General features: G+C 43.3%; 1 protein-coding gene across 1 annotated transcript in view; it reads left to right on the top strand.

The window, feature by feature from the left end:
• Positions 1-6752: 6752 nt before the first annotated feature.
• prdm1a (PR domain containing 1a, with ZNF domain) overlaps positions 6753-22652 on the top strand; it is a 93188-nt gene continuing 77288 nt past the window's right edge. Inside the window, exons 1-2 of the mRNA XM_060849484.1 lie at positions 6753-6838; positions 7738-7794. The gene's annotated coding sequence lies outside the window, so the exon portion shown is untranslated. The remainder of the gene's footprint in view (positions 6839-7737; positions 7795-22652) is intronic.

Genomic DNA, 22652 nt, shown 5'->3' with positions numbered 1-22652 from the left:
TGTCTGTTGTGTAAGCAATGGAGACAAAGATTTTATCATTGATTGAAATGAACATGTAATGAACATTCCTGATGAAGGGCTTTTGCCTGAAACATGATTCTCATCCTCAGATGCTGCTTGACCTGCTGTGCTTTTCCAGCACCACACTCTCAACACTAAATCCAGCATCGCAGTCCTCACTTTCACCTATGTAATGAACATTTTGTGAAGAAATCAGGTAACATAGACTGTTAAAGAAATTGATACAAATAAGAAAAAAAGCAGAATGGCACATGGACTTCGAAGAACTTTGTTTTAGCCTGAATGCAAAATAAAAACAGCAAGTAATGTAAAACATCAGCCAGTCTGGCAGCATCTGCAGAGTGGAATATGACTTTCTCCAAGAAGAAATCAAATGTGACTGAACATGTTAAATGTTTTTCTCTCTCCACAGATGTTGTAATCTGCTGGCTGTATTGGCATTGGAAGCAGTTCAGAGAAGGTTCGCAAGGCTGATACTGGGTATGGATAGATTGTCTTATGAGGAAGAGGTTGAGTGGATTACACCTGTATTCATTGGAAGATCAAAAAATGAGAGGAAACCTGACACGAAAAATAAAAGATACTTAGTAAACTTGGCAATATGGATATGGAGAGGTTGTCTTCCCTTGTGGGAGTGTCTAAGACCAGAGGGCATGATCTCAGAGTGAGGGTTTGCAAATTTAAGACAGAGGTGAGGAGGAATTGCTTCCTTCAAACGCTAGCAAATCTGTGAAATTCTTTCCCACAGACAGCTACTGAGTTTGCGTCTTCAAGTATATTCTAGATCGAGATATACAGAATTTTAATCTGAAAGGGAAGCAGTGAGATGGGGAAAAGGCCAGGAAACGAGAGTTGGGAATTTTCAAAATCTATGAAGGGTGGTACAGATTCAATAGGCTGAATGGCCTATTTCTGCTCTTACCTTTAATGGTTTGATGATGCTCAGTTTGTCCAGCACTTTCTGTTTTAATTTCAGATTTCCAGCATCAACAGCATTTTGTTAATACTTTTGTGTCTAAGCCCTTTACTAAATATAACAGAGCCTGGTGTGTCGGGGATTATAATCACAAAAGCATACAACACAGGATAAAGCCATCGGATCACCACATCTCTTTGAAAGTGCAAACTAATTGGTTCAATTTTGTTGCCCTCTCCCTATGGCCCTGCAATTTTTTTCCCACTGCAATGATTGATCCAATTCCCTTCTCAAAAGCTGCTATTGAATATATTGTAACCACCATTACAGGTAATGCCCTCCACATCATAAAAACACACAGCTTTTAAAATATCCTTATGTTCCCTCTGGTTCTTTTTTCAATTGACTTAAATTTGCCTTTTGTTCATCAAGTGCCTCCCCCAACCAATGGAAAATTTCCACATATTTGATGCATTGAAGGTTCTTGGAATAGATTTTGTTATTGCTGTGACAAATTGACCAATCTCAGTTAATAACGGCCAAAAGATTGGGTTGCTACCAGTTCCCTCAATCCTGCACCTCTTCAATCATGAATCATATTGACTGATTGGCCAGGGCCCATTAAAATCATAAGACCATAAAATATAGCAGCAGAATTAGGCCATTCGGCCCATCGAGTCTTCACCTTTGGATCATGGCTGCTAGTTTTCTCAAGGAGAAAGTGAGGACTACAGATGCTGGAGATCAGAGCTGAAAACGTGTTGCTGGAAAAGCGCAGCAGGTCAGGCAGAATCCAAGGAGCAGGAGAAATGTCGATTTTCCTGCTGCTTGGATGCTGCTGACCTGCTGCACCTTTCCAGCAACACATTTTCAGTGCTAGTTTTCTCAACCCCATTCTCCTGCCTTCTCCCCTTAACCCTTGATTTCCCATTCTAATGAAGAACCTCCCTGTCTCTGCCTTAAACACTCAATGACTTGGCCTCCACAGCCCTCTGCGGTAATGCGTTCCATTACTTTCAGAGATGTCACTATCTCAGAAAACTTTGTTTTTTTTCAAGTCACGAGTTGGGAAATCGTATCACTAACATTTGTATTTTCAATGGTTTTAGATAGTTGAACTTTGCATGCTGACATACAAAGGCTATTGAATGCATGAAGTGAACGATCGACACTGAAGCCGCTTATCAATTGTTGCAGAAACATCTCAAAAGACTCAACAACTCCGAAAATGTAAACAAACAAACCTCATTGCCTCGTGTGACTCTCTATCAGCGGGAGTGCTTTTGTTATAGGGCAAAAGACTCTTGGTTTTTAATCTGTGGGATAGAAAGAGAGTGGGGAGTGTTTCTGCAATGCGATTGAACGGGTTCCTCCATCACCCACTCTAAATCTCAGTGTTTACAGCGTCTGTACACTTCACTCAACCATTGTTCATTTCCAAGCGATATATTTAACCTCATGGGAACTTGACAATTCGGGTCTTTGGAGCGCCGCTTTTGCAGTGATTGGGTTCGCCTTCTGGAACGGCCTGAGTCTGGACTGGCCCACACTTCAGCCACAGTGAGAAACTGCGTTCAGTATCGCCTGGTACAGTTCAAGGCCACATTCTGGCGTGGCAGCCTCTGCTGCATTGCACTGGGGAGGTGCACCATTGCCTGTGAACTGCAGCACCAGGGTTGATAGATATAGACCAGGGTGGCTGTCTTCCTGGTGCAGACGGCCAAACCTAACTTTTTGTTTAATAAGGGGTGATAGTATTCCAATCATTCAGCCGCAGGCAGGTGACATCACGGATGGAGGCCATCCAGCCTTCTCTCAAAGCGACTCAGGTTGTTCCAAATCCCCGACTTTTCCTGCATTCCCCCCTCCCATCCCACCCCCAAACTAATCATCCAGTTGTTTTTTGAAAGACATGATTGGATTTCCAGTGGACTCCCAGGCACTCCATTCCTGATGTCGGGTTGGACTGGGGTGTACAAAATTAAAAAGATCACACAACACCAGGTAATAGTCCAACGGGTTTAATTGGAGGCACTAACTTTCGGAGCGCCGCTCCTTCATCAAGTGGTTGTGGAGCGTCGCTTCGAAAGCTCGTACTTCCAATGAAACCTGTTGGTCCGTAACCCGGTGCTGTGTGATTCCTAACTCCATTCCTGTAATACTTCTGCGTCACGTGGCTTTTGGTTCTTTCGCGTCTCCCCGCCTCTAGTCTCTCCCTACTTTGACACTAAACCCCAACACTGCTGGAGAAATTCAACAGGTCTCTGGCAGCATCTGTGCAGAGAGCGAACACCTCCAATGAATCTCCCCTCATTTTGTGCCTCCTCCCACACTTGGAGGTGGGGTGGGGACGACCGAGAAAGTTCCAAGGATAAAGGGCGACCCGTGGCTAACTGAGTCAGAAGACACTTGGGGTAGGTACAGTGTACAAAAAGCCTCCACCAGCAACCCCCACCCAAACCATAATCACTTAAGTCGTTTCTGATGCTGTGGGGATCAGGAAAGTGTGCAGGGATCAGGCACTGTCTCCACAATAAACTTTCTTGCACTGAAACAGGTAATTGTGAGCTATCTGTTGAGAACAATTCATCAGCGCTGATAGACACTTTTCACTCGAGCTCAGAGATCAGATCCAATCTATACCACACCCAGGCTTTGTGTTCCCTCGCTACTATCAGCCCCCAATTCTGTTTTCTCTGCTTAATCAGATGAAAGGGGCCATGCAAAACATTCTTGCATGAGAAAAGCTGGCCGATTGTGGCGTGTCATTCCAGAGGGCTGTTATTTCACAGCTACTTTCATTGTTATTCTTTCGATCAAGTGAAAATGGTTTCAATCGGGCTATTTGCACTGGCGTTTAAAATAATAACAAGCTGTTAAAAAAAATACTGACGGACAGGTTTACCTTGGTCCCACTGAGGGGAACCCATTTTATCTGTTTGGCGAAAGCGCCCTTGCAGCGACCTCACACCCCGAGAGTTATACACGCACACACACACACACACACAGAAGGTGTGATCATCTCAGAAACAGAAAGCGGGAACGAAATTTCACGTTCTCTCCAAATCTCACCGGAGCGAGCCAATGTGAAAGTGTGTGTGTCACATGAGTCACTGGGATGTGGGTAATGTGAAGTGAAAGCGGCCTGGGTGAGAAGGCAGGTTTCGGGGCTGGGTTTGGGACAGGTATCCCTGATCATCGCCCCACCGTGCCCATTAACTCTGAGCTGCACCGTACACAAAGGGGAAAAGGAAACAACCGAGATCACCGCCTTATTTTGGGGCATATTGACAAGCAGTTATTGCAATGACTGGGTTGCTGCTGAGGAACATTGACAAATTGGGGTGAACACAAAGACTTCGTTCAGTGCCTAAAGGTGGGTTTTTATTTTCCTTTTACGACGGATTTCTCTTTCCCTGCTATAAGTTGACTAACAGGTGCTGACCAACATCTACCCCCACCCCCACCTCCTTCCCTCCACACCCACAGAAACAAACCCTCGCTTTCCTCTTAACACCTGATTCAAAGCTTCAGAGAGTGAAACCTAACAGCGGCCAATCTCCCAACACTTGACCAATGTAGACATCGAGCCAGCCCATGAAATATTCACGACTCTCTCCCTCTCCCTCCCTCCTTCCCGAATGAAAAAAGGTGCACTGATAGCCAGCAGCTCAAACAACCTGCAATTCCCCCTGTCCTGGCACTGGCCCCTAGGCTGATCAATCACACATCTGTGAAAGAGAGAGAGAGAGAGAGTTTGCCCTTTCGCCCTGCTCACCTTCCAGCCTACAATCCTCTACACTCTCAAGGTGGGTCCACAGTTCTTTAATATCGTTAACACCTCTGTCCTCAAACTGCTCTGACTCAGCGACTCCAGATATCTCTGCAAAAGAAGGCGCATTTATTTGAGGTTTTATTTGATGAAAGAATTATAGCGAAGGGGTAAAACTGACCGTGCGTTGCTCGGTTTGCCGCTGCGAAACGTGCCAAGGTTAGGCTCGGTGACACGAGAAGCGGGTGAAATATTTGCGAGAGACTTTTTGCTTTTGAAAACAAAGTTTAAAATAATTCTCTACTCATTGCTCAAGACGTAACAGGGCGCCGAGGTGTAGGAAATGATCTTGTACAAGATTAGTTTGGGGGGGAAGCGAGCAAAATAGCCCGATGTCATCTTTCTAAGAACATTTCGGAAGGGAAATGCACTCAGTGAGGTGACGAGTTGTTCGAGTATAACTAAAACTATCTAAAATGCAGACGTTTTCATTCACAGATGAGTAGAGCCGCGGGAAGCCGGTGCTGTTATAGGATGGCAATGTCTGGGGAGTGAGGGGTAACCGGTTTCCCTCCCCAGGCCCCTATGAGTACGGGATATCGATCTCCGAGCGCTCATTCTGTGAAAGGAGGGAGGATTGTTTCTTGTAACAAGGAGCTCAAGCCTTTCCGGGAACTGGGATCGCTTTCCTGAGGGGGGGAAGAAAGCGTGGAGTCACTTCGCTGTTTTAAACCCCTCCCGCTGAGTTGCCCTGAACTGTAAGAGCAAGCTCCCACAGCACTCTCTAAATTATAGGCGGCTTTTAGTGGGTTCTGTTCCCCCCCCCCCCCCCCCCCCCTCATGGTCACCGCTTTTCCAATGTACTGTGGTAGGCTGTACTCAGGGATTCGGATCTGAATCGGGGATGTTCACCACTTGTTACATTTTGCAGTGTACTCTGCGTGTGTGTGTGACAGAGAGGATGGTTCTCTCTGGGACCAGCAGTCTCGAATACCAGCCCATTGCCTGAAATTCAAAAATCTCCACCGGTCTTTTTTTTTTGCAAACAGATCTCCATCTCAAAACAATTTTCTTTTAAAAAAACAAAAGATTTTTCAACAAAATCTTTGGGACGTTTCACAGAAATTCCCTGGACTTGTGATTTTGTCCCATACTCAACAGCATCGTCGACATTCTGACAGACGCACTGCTGTCGGTGGGGGTTACTCTATCCTGGAGTACAAGCCTCGCGGGAGGGCAGCCTGGGGGTTTGGGTGTGGGGGGAATGAGGTAGGGAATGCCGAAGAGAACTTCTCCCAACGGAAAAGCATCATTCACAGAACGCACGATTTTCATAAAGGCCCTTCATCCCATCGAATGTGTACTGCCCCCTGAGTGATTTCCCCCCAATCTATCTGTCCCAGGGACATTTAAAATCTCGAATGCTTTGCAAAATTTCGACATCCAATGTAGGGGGAGCATCCTTGTTTTAGAAAGTGATGCAGGTGCCCCTTCTAACCCGGTGGGGATGTGTGTGTGAGGGTTGGGGGTGTGTGGAGATGGAGGGAGTCATTTTTAAGTTAAACCGCTTCATTGCTAAGAGTCTGGCTGCCACTGGGACTGGGCAGATCGTATTGAAAGTTGAACCGTCCCCCTTTCATCTTGCAAAATATCTGGCCCCTTTTACGGGCTTGTCCCGGAGATGTTGGCGGCACTTGACTGAGGGCCACGTGTAGGGAGGTCGGAGCATACTAATAGTTGCCCAGCCACTGGAGAAGAGGGACAGGCAGCAAAATATAAACAATATGATGGCCGGAGAGGGAGGGGGTGAAGGGTAGGGGGTGACTTCACTGGAGGTGAAAACCAGGAACAGGTAAACTATCAAAACTCAGAGTATATTTCTGAATGACCGAACTCTCCTTGGGGAACATTAAACCCAGCCTGAAGTGTATTATGTACGGTTTACCTGAGAAAGAAAGAAAGAGGAAAAGTAGAGGTTTCTTGTTTATTTCCCTAGATAATAGGATTCCTATTTCATGCAAATCATTGTATTTCACAGGTCTAAGTTATACGACCCGGAATCTCGGTGACAGAACTCTCTCTCGGCGGGGGACTCAGAACGCTGCAGCTCCGAGCCCCTGGGATTCCAGGTAACCAGAAAAAACCGCAGCTTGCTCTTGTGCTGAGCTCTCGGCTCTCCCCCCGGTGGGCTACGCTTTGGGCTTTAGGGAAGCTTAACCAGCCGGTGAGAGTGTACAATCGTGGGGGAGGTGCTGGGGGAGGATCGAATCCCACTCCCCTCACCTTAACCCCCCCACAGCCCTACATCATTTACCCCTGCAATATCTACCCCCAGTACCAAGTGGCACTGATCGGTCGCTCTTTCGAAGCGCCAGCACCGGCAAAGACGGGCCGAATGGGCTTGCAGCAGGAGACAGAGAGTGAGGGTTAGGCAGGAAAGTCTTGGCTGTGTGACCGAGTTGCTGGCTCCAGCCGGGGATACAGCTACCGAGCTGGGGAACAGGCCACCGTGTGGAAGCTGCTGCCTGTTCCCTGAACTCCCTCCGAGCCGCCCTCGCTTCAGAATTCCACAGCGGCGCCCATTCCCAGAAATTACCCCCGTGCTTGCTTTAAGGTGGGGGAAATGCTGCAAATGAGCGGAAATGTCAGGCTATTGTTTATTAATATCTCCTACCCCTCCAGTTTGTCCTGGGGAAATTAAAGTGATCTGCGTTTTAATTTCAAACGCTCCGAGTGTGGTGGGCTGTGAGTGTCTATGATTAGCGCAGGGGAATGGAAGGTTTTTTTTACCGGAGCTTAGTGTTAAATTGAAGGTTGTTGGGGTGGGGGTGGGGGGAGGTTGGGGGAAGGATTGGATGTTTTTGGAGATCTGTTAATCTGCCCCACTGCAACCGGGAGAAGAGAGCGCCGGTGCCGCTCAAAGCAGCTGACTGGCTGGGATGGGTAGGTATGCGGCTCCGCTGGGAGAGCCGGGGCCAGGTATCCTGAACGCGGGGGTCCTGACTAGTTATTTATTTCACTGTTTCAGAGGCACACGTCAATCGTTCTTTTGGCAAAATCAAGGTGGGAGAGCAATACAGAACCCGTAAGTGTGTGTCTCTGTGTGTGTTGTTTTGTGTTTCTGAACTGCGTCCTGTCAAAGTTTTGGATCGTTGGGTTAGACTTTCGGAATTGTAAGGAGCCATGAATCTGATTTGTTTCTATTAAATTAAAACTCACACATCACCAGGTGTGTAGTCCAATAGATTTCTTTGGAAATACGAGCATTCCGAGTGCTGCTCCTTTGTCAGGTAGCAAATGGGGCAATATATGCATCAGTTGTATGACATGATGATCTTTTGCTATAAATTCTGTGTCCTATGATCCAGCCCCTCTAGCTACCCGATGAAGGAGCGGCGCTCCGAAACTTAGTACTTCTGAATAAACCTGATGGACTATAACCTGGTGCTGTGCGATTTTAAACTTTGCCCACCTCAGTACAACACCGGCACCTCCACATCATTGTTTCTATTCATCAAAGGCCAACTATCTTTGGTTCTTACTTCCCTTTCTTACCTGTACAGAATGCCCTGAACACCTACACACAGTTTCTCACCTGTGTGTGTGTATGTGTATGTGTGTTAGTACTGGTCAACTCCCACCTGTATGGATTCAGAGCTGTTATTCCCTCTACCCATGGGAGTGCCTTGCCCTGCCACAGCCCTCCAGTATCTGCTCCAAGGGCCCATCACTGCCAACACCTCACCCAGAGCATCCCTTCCTCCTCCACCATAGGGGGAAGAAACTTGCCCCTCCAGCTCATGAGGCTAATTCTAAAAGCCCCAGACCCCACTGTGCACACCTCCAGATGGAGTTACTGGTTTCATGTGGTGTTTGATATAATGTCGAAAAGTGTGGCACTGGAAAAGCACAGCAGGTCAGGCAGCATCCATGGAGCAAGGAGAGTCAGCATTTCGGGCATGAGTCCTTCAGGAATATCCTAATGAAGGGTTTATGCCCGAAACATTGACTCTCCTGCTCCTCAGATGTGGCCTGACCTGCTGTGCTTTTCCAGGGCCACATTTTTCAATGCTGATTTCCAGTATCTGCAGTCCCCAATTTCTCCTTTGACATAATGTCACAATGAAGGACAGACTTCCAGCTCTTTTAAGCAGAATGGAAGCAGTGCCTCTGCTCTGCCACCTGGGAAATCCCAATGTTTCACCATGCCCCTATTCCCATCACAGTCAACTATTTTGCATTTGATAGAAATGTCTTCCTGAACACAATGGAGCTGGATTCTGCCTGGCATTAAGGAAGTGTGGTTTGTTACCTACTGTTCTACAAGACTGTATCAGTAGTAAGACTAAATGGCTCATGTTTTCTTCATTTAGATAATAATTTACAGGCTATCAAGGGAAATATTTTATTTAACATTCATGATCTTTGCAGTCATAATATTGACATACCATGGCATCACTTCAACCTTGCTATGTTAATGATCAGGAAACATTATGAGTATATATGCATATGCTCACTGATGATTGTTTTTGCAATGGATGGCCTGCTTTAGTTTCATTTTGAGTCACATTTTGCTAGTTTGTACATTACTAAGGATTAAGAACTGTTCTGGTCTGTGCTAAACTATAACATGAGGCTTACATGACAAAATATTGTATGACATGTATAGGTGAAGAAGCCTTTTCTAGAAAAGCAAAACTACATACTCCCCGTGACTGCATCTTCCATTTTCCTGATTAAGTGCAGGGCCCTGGCTTTACCCATTCTCCCTGGCAACCCAACTAAGTTGATGGTCACCCTTGAAGCAAAGCAGTACTTTCTTATATTCCTTAATTTTTTTCCTTCATCACCCTGAGACTCTGCTGCATTGTCTCACCGTCTTGCTGCATCTGAAAGTATCTGTTCAGGTTTATTATGTCTACCCAATCAAATATCGCAAAGCTTATCCCTTCAATGTTCAGAAGTTTGCGTTCAGAATATTCACCTTGGTTGGTTTTCAGAAATTGAAACCCCTCCCCCCCCTTTCTCAACATTCGAAAAAAGGGAGAAGAATGTTTACATTCTAGAATAGATTTCTCACCAACTCCTAATGAAAGAATCAAATGTTGTGGGGTTGAATGTGGCTCGAAATTGCATGCATGATCTTCTTGCAGAAAAACCTGAAATCATTAAAGGTAATTATTCCTAGAGCACCATTGATCAACCCCAAATTCGCTAATTGTGACTGTTTCCCATTGGCATGAGGAGATTCTTTCCTGCATTCAAGTGTGCCAATACGTGCTCTTCCAGCAGATTCACTGACCTACCATCGGGAATGGTGACCTTGGCTGACTTTCTCTGCCATCTCACAACTACTATTCCACACAAGCTGCCACCCCCACCACCTGGCACCTCACACTATCTGGCACCCACACTATCAGCCATAATAACCAAAAGCTCCTTGACTTATGTCAAAGTGGCCCTTCTGCACTTGTTAAGTCACTAGCATGTTCCTGGCCACACAACTGCAACATTTCCAATTCATGTTTGTGACCTTTTGGAGTGAGAGTGATCAAGTGAGCAGCAGCAAGTTACAAATTCTGAGCATTTCCGTCCCTGGAGCTTGGGGTAAGGCTGAATATGACCCTTGTACCTGAGAATCGACGTTTTGGGTATGAGCTCTTCTTCAGGCTCATGCCCGAAACGTCAATTCTCCTGCTCCTTGAATGTTGCCTGATCTGCTGCGCTTTTCCAGCAACACATTTTCAGCTCTGATCTCCAGCATCTGCAGTCCTCACTTTCTCCTTGTCACCTGAGAGTCAAGACTTCTCCTCTCATGGAGATAAAACATTAATCCAGATGTAAATGGATTTCAGCCCGGGTCTCACAGGGAAAGAGTCAAGTGCCATCACCTACAAAGCAACTCCTATTACTCAACAGGCACATCAAGTTTGGCAGCTTCATTCTAATTTCTTTGAAACAGGTAAATTATTGGCAAATTTACATGATTATTTGAATTGTCACAATGATCATTTACACTTAAACAACCTGAAATGATCAGTGGCCATAAAAACATTTTTCCTATAATTTCAGTTGCATTAAAAATGGTTGCTTATTTTCTTCAAGTTGGAAGCCTAGACTATCTAATTTATTAAATTGTTAGAATGCAGAACAGCTGTCTTGCTTAAACTTGCATTCCATCCATTCGCTAATGCTTCAGAGAGGAAACAGTGAAATTCTGGCTCTTTTACATTGTTGAAACAGCCGGGTAGATTTTCATTGCAGGCACAACATTGTAATTGCTGCGAGGTTGTATTGAGCAGTGCGGTTTTTCATTGTGCTACAAAACTTGTTACTGGCATCAGTCCATCCTTATCACATTCCAATTGTACGCAATAAATTAATTAGGATGCCGCTCATTGCGCTAATTGCTTCTGGCTAATGAAGTCAAAATCCTACTGGGCTTTGTTGGGAGCTGTGTGCAATGTGTTTTGACAGGGCCTTGACAACTGTTGGCTTTTCTTTCCCCTCTCAGTGGAAGATACTGCTTTTAATTCATTGGTTGTGCTGTGGCTTCCTCCTTTTTGATGGCAGAAGGTGGGGATAGGGGGGTTTGTGTGAATTATATAGATCATTTTATTTTCAGCCCTTCAGGCTTGCCAAGTCAAACACAATGTTAAATATTTACGACCTTCTGTGTTACTGATACCTTCACCCATTGTAAAAGAAACAGATACTGTTGCTGGCAACTGTTCCTGAACTGGCATGTTTGCTTCGCGCTCTCCCTGTCTCTCTCTCTCTCTTTCTCTCTCGCCTGCTGCCCTTTCTGCAATGTTAAGTTAGATAAACATTTGCTTCTCAGTAATTATGGCTGAGGCAACTCCGCCTTGCCATGCACTGTGCGGCCGTCCGCGGATTACCACACATGCTGTGCCTGCCTATTTGACACATGCACTGCAGGGCAAGTCTGCAGCTTCTCTGCTGACCAAAGGGCAAGGGAACTGCTCACGCTGCGACAGGCAGGGTCACCCAGGCTTATTTTAGGTGATTCCTTTTACATGTCTGTATAAGGTGAAGAGTTAAAAAAAAAGCTTCTCTCATGATCCAGATGGTTATAAGGGGTTCGGAGAGACTTAAAACTTTTTTACAGACCCACTCTGACAGTGGTTCAAATATGCAAGGAATTTTAGTGGAGGTGATTTGTGGAATACTCTGACCTGTTGGTTGTGGATACTTCTCTGGAGTTTCCTCTCATTGTTTCAGTGGCTTATTTACTCTTGTGTTGTAATCTTGAGTGAATGTAATATTTCATAAGGCTGGGAATCTTTCTTTCCAGTTGCTCTTAAGTTAAATATCACTGGCATTGTTTTTCAATATAAGCTGCTCTGTGCACTTATCACAGCTTTCAGAATGCCCCCAAAGTGTTTTACTTCTAATAAATTACTTTTAGGCTTGGGTGGTTAAACGCGAGTGAATTAATTACATGGTGGTTTACGAGTGACAGTAAAGGCCAATTTCAGTGTCTGGTAATAAGACTTCTTCCTTTTTATTTAAACTAAAATCTAAGGTAAGAATTCTTCTTTGTCAACTTCTTCAATAATCTGGGCATTACTACACAGAAACAGAAGGCTTCCTGTCTGCATTGACTAATCTGGTCTCAGCCTTGGAAAAAATTAATGTGTTACAATCTTATATGGATAAGTGAGGGGATAAAACAACCAGAGAGCCCACTCCTAACTATCCAGGAAACCCATGTTAGAAGGGACATGCGTGAGGAGAGGATTGGACTCAGCTAGGAATGCCTCCAATATTCATCCCTACCCTGAGGGTACAATGGTGGCTCAGTGACTAGCTCTGCTGCCTCACCCAGGGACCTGGGTTTGATTCCATCTTTGAGTGACTATCTGCATGGAGTTACACACCCTCTCTGTGTCTGTGTGGGCTTCCTCCAGATACTCTGGTTTCCTCCCCCAGTCCAAAGATGTATTAGTTGGGTGGATTGGCCAATTGAAAAATTTGGGGTTACGGGGTGAAAGTCTGGGTTGGATGCGGTTTGGAGAGTTGGTACAGACTTAATGGCCTGTTTATGTACTGAAGGAGTTCTATGGTCAGAGGTTACATCTACAAGGTGGTAATTTGCTTTAAGTACTGAAATGGAGTATTGTAACCCCAAATGAGTCTGCGTCTTCAGGAGGGGTAGTTGGTGATCCAGGAGGGGAGTTTTAGGATAAAAAAGTTGTTGATGACCTTCGGTCTAAGTAATCATGGAAATCAATTGTTAATGCCTCCCCTAAAGTCATTAGCTGGGTGATTAGGTTCTTTGCAGAATCTTAGGTGTGTTGTTATGTAATGTCAGGCTGTGTGATTATAGGTTCTCACACATTGTATAAACATAGGATTTCTGTGTTAAATTAGACCGAGGTTCAGCTCATTCACCTTCCACCCACAGAGATTGAATTTTTAGGACTAATCATAGCAAGTAATTTCTATCAACTGGTTCACCACAGGTGCTCAGGCAAGACTCAAATAGTGCAAAACTTAGAGGGCAGTAGTTCCATATCATCTGTTTTTCCAATCAAGCTGCATTGACCATGTGCCATGTCTCAATTACTCATTTGTTGAATCTCGAAAGAATATTTTCTCAAATAAGTCCCTAATAACATTCAAGATAGACAATGGTATAGTGGTAATATGTGGATCGGTAATTTCGAGGTGCAGAATAATGGTCTGAAAATATAGGTTCAAATCCCATTATGGTAGCTAATGGAATTTAATTTCAACAAATATAACTGGAATATAATAAGTGAAATTTGTTGCTGGAAACATGAAACAAATGCAGAGAAAACTGAAGAAACAAAGTAAGATTGGTAGCGTCTATGGAAGGAGATACAGAGTTAATGTTTTGAGTCCAGGATAACTCTTATCCAGAATTGGGTTCTCTCTGTTTGTATTTGAAATATAAAAGTAATCCCAGTAATAGTGATTAAGAAACTATCACCAATTCTTAGAAAAATTCATCTGATGCATTAATGTCCTTTCAAGGAAGAAAATCTGTTTCCCTGACCCACAGCAACATGTCCGACTCTAAACTACTCCTTGAAATGGCAAGGTCAAGGGCAATTAGGCATGGACAAGTGAGACTCATATCCCGTGAAAGAAAAAAATAATTGTGTGTATTACCTGAGACATTGATTTCTCTGTGCATTTATTTAATATTTTTAACATTATAAAGTAACTCAATATAGAGGATGTGATGACTGGTCCTCATGAGGTTTTTCAAATAAATAAGAGATACTGGTAGGTGAGGCGGGTTTGCCGGAAGAGAGTTTAGAACAGATGGCGGTTAAGGTAGCTCTCTAATGGCAAGAAGACAGGTGGATGCAGACTTAGAAAGAGGATGGTGGAGATTGTGCAAATTATTCTGTCAGAATGTGTCAAATGGTCTCCTTCTGTGCTGCACGATTCTTTTTGGGTGATCACAAATATTTTGCTTCATCTTGAAAGATTTCCATTCTTACCACCAATTACAGCATTTGTCAACAATCAATGAATGGGAGAAGCTCCAGAAGACAAGAATAGTAGGAGCTGCAATTAATTTTTTTAAAGTGTTTGGCAACACAGTCTGCTGTCTTACTTTTCAAATGTACTTAACGAAACATGAGTTGGACTCCAGCGTCAGTTGAAATGAACTGTTAATGTTTTGGTTTGTTTAAGGATCATTGCAGACTATATGCAGCTGGAGGCTGCCCAAACATTAAAGTGTTTACATCCAGAATAATATCCCTCAATGAGGTAGGAAAGAGTGAGCTACTTGATGGCCAGTCAATAGCCTTTATCTTGTATAATTACCACCAAACATGATATTATCACTGCTTTGCCAGAGAAGTGCTTCATATTCCTTTGTTAGGTAGGGATGGCAAGGTGAAAAATACCTTAAGATTCGGGTCATTACAAATGACATACAAAGCAAAGCATTCCAGTCAATGTCCTCCCTGAGTGAATAGACAACACATTGACTGGAATCGCCAGTGTTTTGTGGATAAGTGTGTTATTTTTTACTAATCTAATAAAAGTGGTTGCTACGTAGCAAGTTCAGTTTTACAGGAACTGTTGTAATCATTGACATATGAAAACATTCCAAGTTGTTGCTCCAGATTTGTTTACAAGAAATTCATTAACTTGTTCAGTTGTGGGAAATTATCCTAAATTTAGTCAGAGTCATGCAGCACAGAAGAGGCCCTTCGGTCCATTGAGTCTGCACCGATGTAAAAAAACTATCACCTATCTACACTTTCCAGCACTTGGCCCACAGCCTTGTAACATTTTAAATGCTCACTATTATACTTCTTAGAAGTTGTTTGGTTTCTCACCTCTATCACCTCCCAGATAGTACCTTCCACATTCCTGCCAACCTCAACTACTTTTCATTTTAAAATTGTAGAATCTTTAGAATTTAGAATTTTAGAATTTTTAAAAAATCAGGCATATTATCTCCTTAAGTGGATTGTGCAAAATTTTGTTTCAGGATTGTCCTGTAAAGTGCCTTGAAATGTTTCAGTTACATTTAAAGGTGTTATATGAACACAGTTTGTTGGTATAGGCTGCTGTTAGTTGCCTCAGCTGCTCAGTGATTCCCTGAAGGAACCAATAAATCTTCAGTGACGAAAAATGCCAGTTCACTCATTTAGCAAGGGAGGCAGAACTCGAGATGTGTTCATTTATGTTTAAAAGCCATTATCCTGTATTGGCATCTTGAACACTTCATTTATAACACCAAATTGAGTTTAGATATTAGAAATGAACAAAGGTCAGCTCTTCTCACTGCATAAACCAACTCCAACTGAACAAAAGTGCAGGTGAAATGTACCTCAGGACCATTCCTTGACTGTTTTATGATGCAGTCATTATTGAGTAGCCCTACCATGGACAGGAATCATTATTAGGTTCAAGTTTAAATTCTCCTGCTGCAAAAGCACAGCGTTCCTGATGGCGCTATGAATTTATGAAGTGAATAGATGTCATTAATGAAGAAGAGAAGTTCCTTTACTATGGTGCAGGATCTCTTCCAGGCTGGCAGGAGGAGTTCTGTCCCTGGCTCAAATCCCACTGACAGGACAATGCCAGCAGAGGTTGGAAATATTTTGTCATTTCTTCAATGCCATTGGATCAAAATCCTGGAATTTCTTTGCTAACGGCATTGTGGATCAACCTACAGCACACGGAAAGCAGCAATTCCAAAAAAGGCAACTCACCATTTTCAAGGGCAACTAGGAACAGACAATAAATGTTGGCCATTCAATGATATTCACACCCCACAAATGATTTTAAAAAAGTTATTAGAGTCACCAGTCAATTATGTTAACAGAATGAAAGAAAGAAAGGTGCAATGTGGCTCATATGGACCACTAAACTAGTATGGACCAGTCTAGTGGAATGGATTGTTTCTATGCTGTGAAATTCTATGTTCTTGTTACTCTTGTTGGAGGTGTTTTAATTTGAATACTGTATTGCATGAAGGCACTGAGCTTTGGTGCAGTTGCTCATTTCGTTTGCTGTCTCTCACTGGCTGGTCTTAGAACATTAAAAGCCACTTTCCAAGGTGCCTGGTGCTCAATGGACTGAGCTCCAGTAAGCAGCAAATGAGTTAAGGAGTTAGGCCAGTCAATAATTTTAGGTGGTTTCACTTTGCTTAGAAAATTACTCACAAACTGCTGTAAATAGCATTTAAATTCAGAATGTCCTGAGGTGAATACAGGTAGCATCCTTTCTTATTCAAAGCAAATGGAACAATAGACGCTGTTTGGTTTGTGTGACTGACCTTCTAACCTTTTGCTGATTCCAACATGCCTTCAGGTCAGTAAATGTTAAAAATGGCATTTTGTGTCTTGGGAGAGCAATGGAGTAGTGGGATAAGACAACACGAGGGAGTTGGAGGGGGCCTGTGCATCGGGATAACGCACGTCACAAGGGGAGTGGGAAATAGCCTGCTCACTGAGATAACACTCATCAAAATCCCTCTCTTTCATCAGCGATCCTTGCTTCACTAGAACTTTTTTGCTGTAAGAGGCTGAAATCTTGTTTGTTGGTCAACTGTCTTCTTCCATATATTATTTTCTAATGATTTTGTGCTAATATATTGAAACAGTCTCTGCAGAGGCAGTTGAAAGTAAAAAAGAAACATAGTTATTAAGATTAGGTCTGTGAACAAATATTTTAAATGACCTATTTTGCCAAACTATAATTGCATTTATTAAGATTCCTGAAACTTCTTAAATAAGATGGTTTATTTTTATCTATCAACAATAATGCCTATCTTGCACATCTCTGTAAAGATAGTTGGGTTATTACAATTTTATAAAAGAGATATCAAATTTTTTTTGGAAATAAATGCTCATGAACTTTCAACAATGTAAATCTACAGGAGTCTGTTTGTAATAATGGATAACTTTATAGCTGCCCTCATCTTGTTTCAACAATCTCATAGCGCCAGGGTCCCGGGTTCGATTCTAGCCTCGGGCGACTGTCTCTGTGGAGTTTGCACATTATCCCTGTGTCTGCGTGGGCTTCCTCCGGGTGCTCAGTCCAAAGATGTGCAGGTTGGGTGGATTGGCCATGCTAAATTGCCCATAGTGTCCATGGATGTGCAGGTTAGGAGGATTGGTGATAGAGAATGCAGGGTTATAGGGATAGCCAAAAGGGGGAGGGATGCTCTTCAGAGGGTCAGTATGGAATCGATGGACCAAATGGCCTGCTTCCACACTGTAGGGATTCTATGGTTCTATGATTCTAATCTCAAACCCCTGTGCTGCCATATACTCTCATGCACTTAGAGACAGTAAATTAATTTTTGTAGGTGTAAAAGCCTGTTTAGCACAGAAATCCACATAGGTTCGATACTGTGGGCTGGCTTAGAATCTTTCCATTGCTGACATTTACTGCCTTTTCCTTGCAGAATCTTATAGCCATGATTGCAAGTGCTTTCAATTCTAACATAAATCTTCAGAGCTTAGGCTTGTGTACATTGTAGAATACAGGTCACCCATGTACTGAGATATATTTCTAGAGTATCAATTTTGAAGGGGCCTTTCTCCCCTGTTGGGCAGCAAGAAAACATTAGCAATTAACTCATACTTCATCGTATCACCAGAATGTACCCAAGATTGTTTCACACTCGAGACACTAATCTATGAAATGTGGTCATACTCAAGTCAATTTGCGCATACAAAAATCCCATAAATGGCAATTAGAAACTTCATTTGCAGATCACCTTTTACAGAACGCCTGCAAACTAGTAATAAAAAGGTAAAAGATAAAGTTGGCATCATCTTAAAGGACTGCTTTCTCATCAGAGAGATGATGGGTAGTGGTTTAACCTGGGGGTCACTATACCTCAGGCGAGGGGAGGAGGTTGATGAGGAGGATCCTTTATGGTATCCTCAGCTGGTGTTTATGGTCCAATGTATTCGACAAAGAAGAGAGCCCTGAGTTTTATCAGGAGCATTATGAATGATAACAAAAGACTTGCGCTGTATATGATTCTGAAAAGGTTTTAAAGATGTGCAGAGAGTGAAGGAAGGTGGGAATTACAGCGGAACAGTGTATTTGAGAGGAAATAAATGAAAAATATGTTTGATTCTTAACTGCTGTTTGACAGAATCCTAGCTGGTCACTCATTTTGTATTCACGTACGGTATGTTCTCAAGAGCCATGAGCAATGGGCAATAAATGTTGAAATCCTACCAGACATAATCACATGCTGTAAAAGAATAAGAAAAATCCTTTTTCGCAAGTTTAAGTTGAGAGAGGAATGTTGGCCAGGATCCTGGATTTTTACGTTGTGTCTGTGTCTCTTTTACATTCATCTGAAAAAGTGGACATGCTTCTGTTCTGGTTCCTAGTCTATTAATGTAGCTCTCTTTTATCATCATTGGCAAGATTAGTTTTTGTTGCCCATGACTGAATGCCCTTGAACTGAGTGCTTGCTGGGCCATTTCAGACAGCTGTTCAGAGAAGAGTCAACTGCATTATTGTAGGTTTGTTGTCACATGTAGGTCAGACATCCCTGAAAACATTACTAAATCAGGTGGGGTTTTACCCCAATCAGTAATAATTGAATGGCCAGTGTTAATGAGACCTCTTTATACTCCACTTACAATGGTAAAATTTTAACTCGTGCTCAGTGTTTTAGCATGGGCCTCTATCTGGTTCAGTGGCATACCACTGCCAGTGTAGATTACATACCCATGTCCTGAGACCAAAAGCTGTCACTTGCAGTGATTTCTTAGTTGAAACACAATTATGCTCCTAGTTCAACGGCTTCCTTTTATAGAAAAACCTAGACTCAGAATAGCATCTGGTCCTTGGTATCAGGCAGAGATTGGAAATTGGACGTGGTTAAGGGCCATAGATAAAACTCCAGGTTCTACTATTCTAGAACTACGTGGACTTTAATAGTCACTGCTCCCTTTCTTGCTCTGAAAAATATTGAAGGTTACACGACTTTATGCCCTCGCCTGAATTTCACATCAAATGTTTTCTGGGTGTTTCTAAAGTAAATTGCCAAGCAGTGAGAAAGGGAAAGGGGCCAGAGAAGTTTATCCCTACTGACCTTTCCACTCATTTAATGTCAGCAGGTTTTCACTTGAAACACAGTCCCAGTCACAGTGGATGAAGTCCCAAAGTACTGCTTAAATCTGCAGAAGGCATATGTGCACGTGTTCAGAAAGCGTTCGTTCAATGTACTGGTAGATTAACTCTAAACAAGGAACAAACACAAAAACTGGTAAATATTGATGCTAGCTGCTAATCTTTCATTATGCCAGCTCTGATTTATTGTTTCGGGCTGACAGTCCCATTGTTGGAAGTTACCATTTGTTTCCAGAAGAGTGGAGCTGTTAAAAGATGAGGTTGACCAATGCAGAGGTGACCCATAGGACCTGTAAGCAGAATATCTTCCCTTCCAAGGTTGGCACACACTTACTTGAGTTTTGTGCTTTTTTAGGGGGTGGTGGTAGATGCAGTGTACAAGGTAATTGCTTTTGAACAGCTCGTGTGAAAATGAAATGGTATCAATTTCTTTTTGAGTGTATAGTAAAGTGAGAGAGACAGGTCAAAGTTGGATATGTTACTTCATTAATCACACATTGTCTTCTTTACCATAAACAGCTTTGTTTAGTGAGAGTGGAGGGACCAGATGTAGAGGGAAGGCGACATGAACGTTAACTTAAGCGGCAAACTCATGTCCTCTCCCTCGTGTCTTTTTGATGCTTCCTGTGGCACAGTTAATATCATTTCCACACGTGATTCAGTACATAGGATTTTCGCCCTTTTTACTCTCCCCATAATCCCCCTGTCCCCCACACCCAGACATAGTTGGAGGCAGTACCAGAAATATTTGACATTGTTGTAGCTACCTATTCAATAACACAATGTTCTGATAGATGTAAAATTACCTTCACGATCCTGTGTTCACTGATTTGTCAATATCATGACTTCTTTGTTTTTGTCTGGATTTATCTCAGCATGTGATTATTCAGGCAGGAGATGCCCTCCATCCATCCAGGGAGCATTGCACTATGTTTGTGACCTTAAACCACAAAGGGACAATACAACTGATCCCAGTCCTACCCCTTGAAATTTCTCCACAAATGTGTGAACTTTAACATGTCTCCCTGTTCTATCATCAGAGCTATCCCCTCGTGAAAACATTCATCAGCATCAAACAAGGTGGCAGACCTCATGCATAAAGGAAAGAGGAGAATGACACATTTAAATCTGATTGTTATTACTTTCATAGAATCAGGACAGTCCCAAACTGCAGTGTTAAAGTGCCTTAAGACCACCAGCTTGTAGTGGTCCTGTTCGGGTCCACTCAGAGGTCAGGACAGCATCCTGGACTGACGAAGGTGGGAGTTCTGAAACAGTTAACACTCTCTTCATTCCAAAGTTAAAAATCACGCAACACTGGGTTATAGTCCAACAGGTTTATTTGGATCTCCAGCTTTCAGAGCGCTGCTCCTCATCAGGTAGTTGTGGAGATACTCCGAAAGATGGTGCTTCCAAATAAACCTGTTGGACTGTAACCTAGTGTGTGATTTTTAACCTTGTCTACCCAGGTCCAAACACCCACTCCTCCACATCATTCATTCCAAATGTGTGGTATAATGACAGTCATCTGCTGCAACAGCTTTCTCTTGAGGCTAGGGTGGAGACGAGGCTCAATTATTCTGTTTTCATGTGTTAATGAATTTGAATTTAGGAGTTTTTCTCTTTCCACTCTTGATAGCTGTTTAATTATGCAGTGACTTTCTGTGCCTAGTCTGTCCCCGCATGGATCTGTCTACACTCAAGTGGTGGTATGAATGGTAGTAGTGGTTAATCCGTCTCAGCCAGCAGGCTTCCGTCTTCAGCCCAGCAGGATCACCTCTGTCCTGTAATTAACAGAACTATCAAACCTGCTGCTTAGTGCAAACTGAAGCTCTGGCATCCTCTTTCTCTTCCAGAGGTGGTTGGTGTCCATCACTACCTCGTTACCTCACTGATGATGCCAAGCCAATGTCGACTTTATATAAAATCCACTGCTGACCGCCTTTTTGCAACACTGAATATTTCATGAACTTGTGACTAACCTGGATCAAACTCAAGGCAACTTGGCCAGATCGCATTTCTGAAAAGGAAACTGGTTCTAACCCCTCTCCTGAATACTGCTCATCACTGTCCTTCGCTTTCTTATGCAATCACTTTGGAATGTAGATGACTTTCTTTCACCCCATTGATGAAGCAGTTTACAAAAGAGTCATAGAGATGTACAGCACGGTCCGACTTGTCCATGCCGACCAGATATCTGATCTGAATTTAGTCCGATTTGCCAACTGTTAGCCCATATCCCTCTAAGGAGAAAGTGAGGACTGCAGATGCTGGAGATGAGAGTGGAGAATGTGGTGCTGGAAAAGCACAGCAGGTCAAGCAGCATCAGAGGAGCAGAAGAATTGACATTTTAGGCATAAGCCCTTTATCAGAAGGGTATAAGCCCATAACATTAATTCTCCTGTTCCTCGGATGCTGTCTGACCTGCTGTGCTTTTTCAGCACCACACTCTCATCCCATATCCCTCTAAGCCCTTCTTAATCATAAGCAGATGCCTTTTAAATGTTGTAATTGTAGCAGCCTCCACCACTTCCTCTGGCAGCTCATTCCATACATGCACCACCTCTGCGTGAAAAAGCTGCCCCTTAGGCCCCTTTTAAATCTTTCCCTTCTCACCTTAAACAAATACCATCTAGTTTTGGCCTCTCCCATCCTGGTGAAAATACCTTGCCTATTTATCCTATTTATGTTCCTCATGATTTTATAAACCTCTATAAGGTCACCCCTCAGCCTCCAGTGCTCCAGGGAAAATAGAACCAGCCTATTCAACCTCTCCCTATAGTTCAAACCCTCCAAACCTGGCAACATCCTTGTAACCCTTTTCTGAACCCTTTCAAGTTTCACGATATCCATCCTACAGCAGGGATGATGCGGAGGTGCTGGTGTCAGACTGGGGTGGACAAAGTTAAAAATCACACAACACCAGGTTATAATCCAACAGGTTTATTTGGAAGTACTGCTCCAAAAGCAGTAACTTAGCACCAATCCTTGTGGCATACCACTGGTCAAGGCCTCCAGTCTGAAAAGCAACCCTCCACCACCACCCTCTGTCTTCCACCTCCGAGCTAGTTCTGTATCCAAATGGCTAGTTCTCCCTGTGATGTAACCTTGCTAACTAGTCTACCATGAGCAACCATAAGACCATAAGACATAGGAGTGGAAGTAAGGCCATTCAGCCCATCGAGTCTACTCCGCCATTCAATCATGGCTGATGGGCATTTCAACTCCACTTACCCGCATTCTCCCCGTAGCCCTTAATTCCTCGTGACATCAAGAATCTATCAATCTCTGCCTGGAAGACATTTAGCGTCCCCGGTC

This window comes from Hemiscyllium ocellatum, chromosome 3 (assembly GCF_020745735.1).
Source record: "Hemiscyllium ocellatum isolate sHemOce1 chromosome 3, sHemOce1.pat.X.cur, whole genome shotgun sequence".
Classification (NCBI taxonomy): domain Eukaryota; kingdom Metazoa; phylum Chordata; class Chondrichthyes; order Orectolobiformes; family Hemiscylliidae; genus Hemiscyllium; species Hemiscyllium ocellatum.
This window is presented reverse-complemented; position numbering and strand designations above follow the sequence as displayed.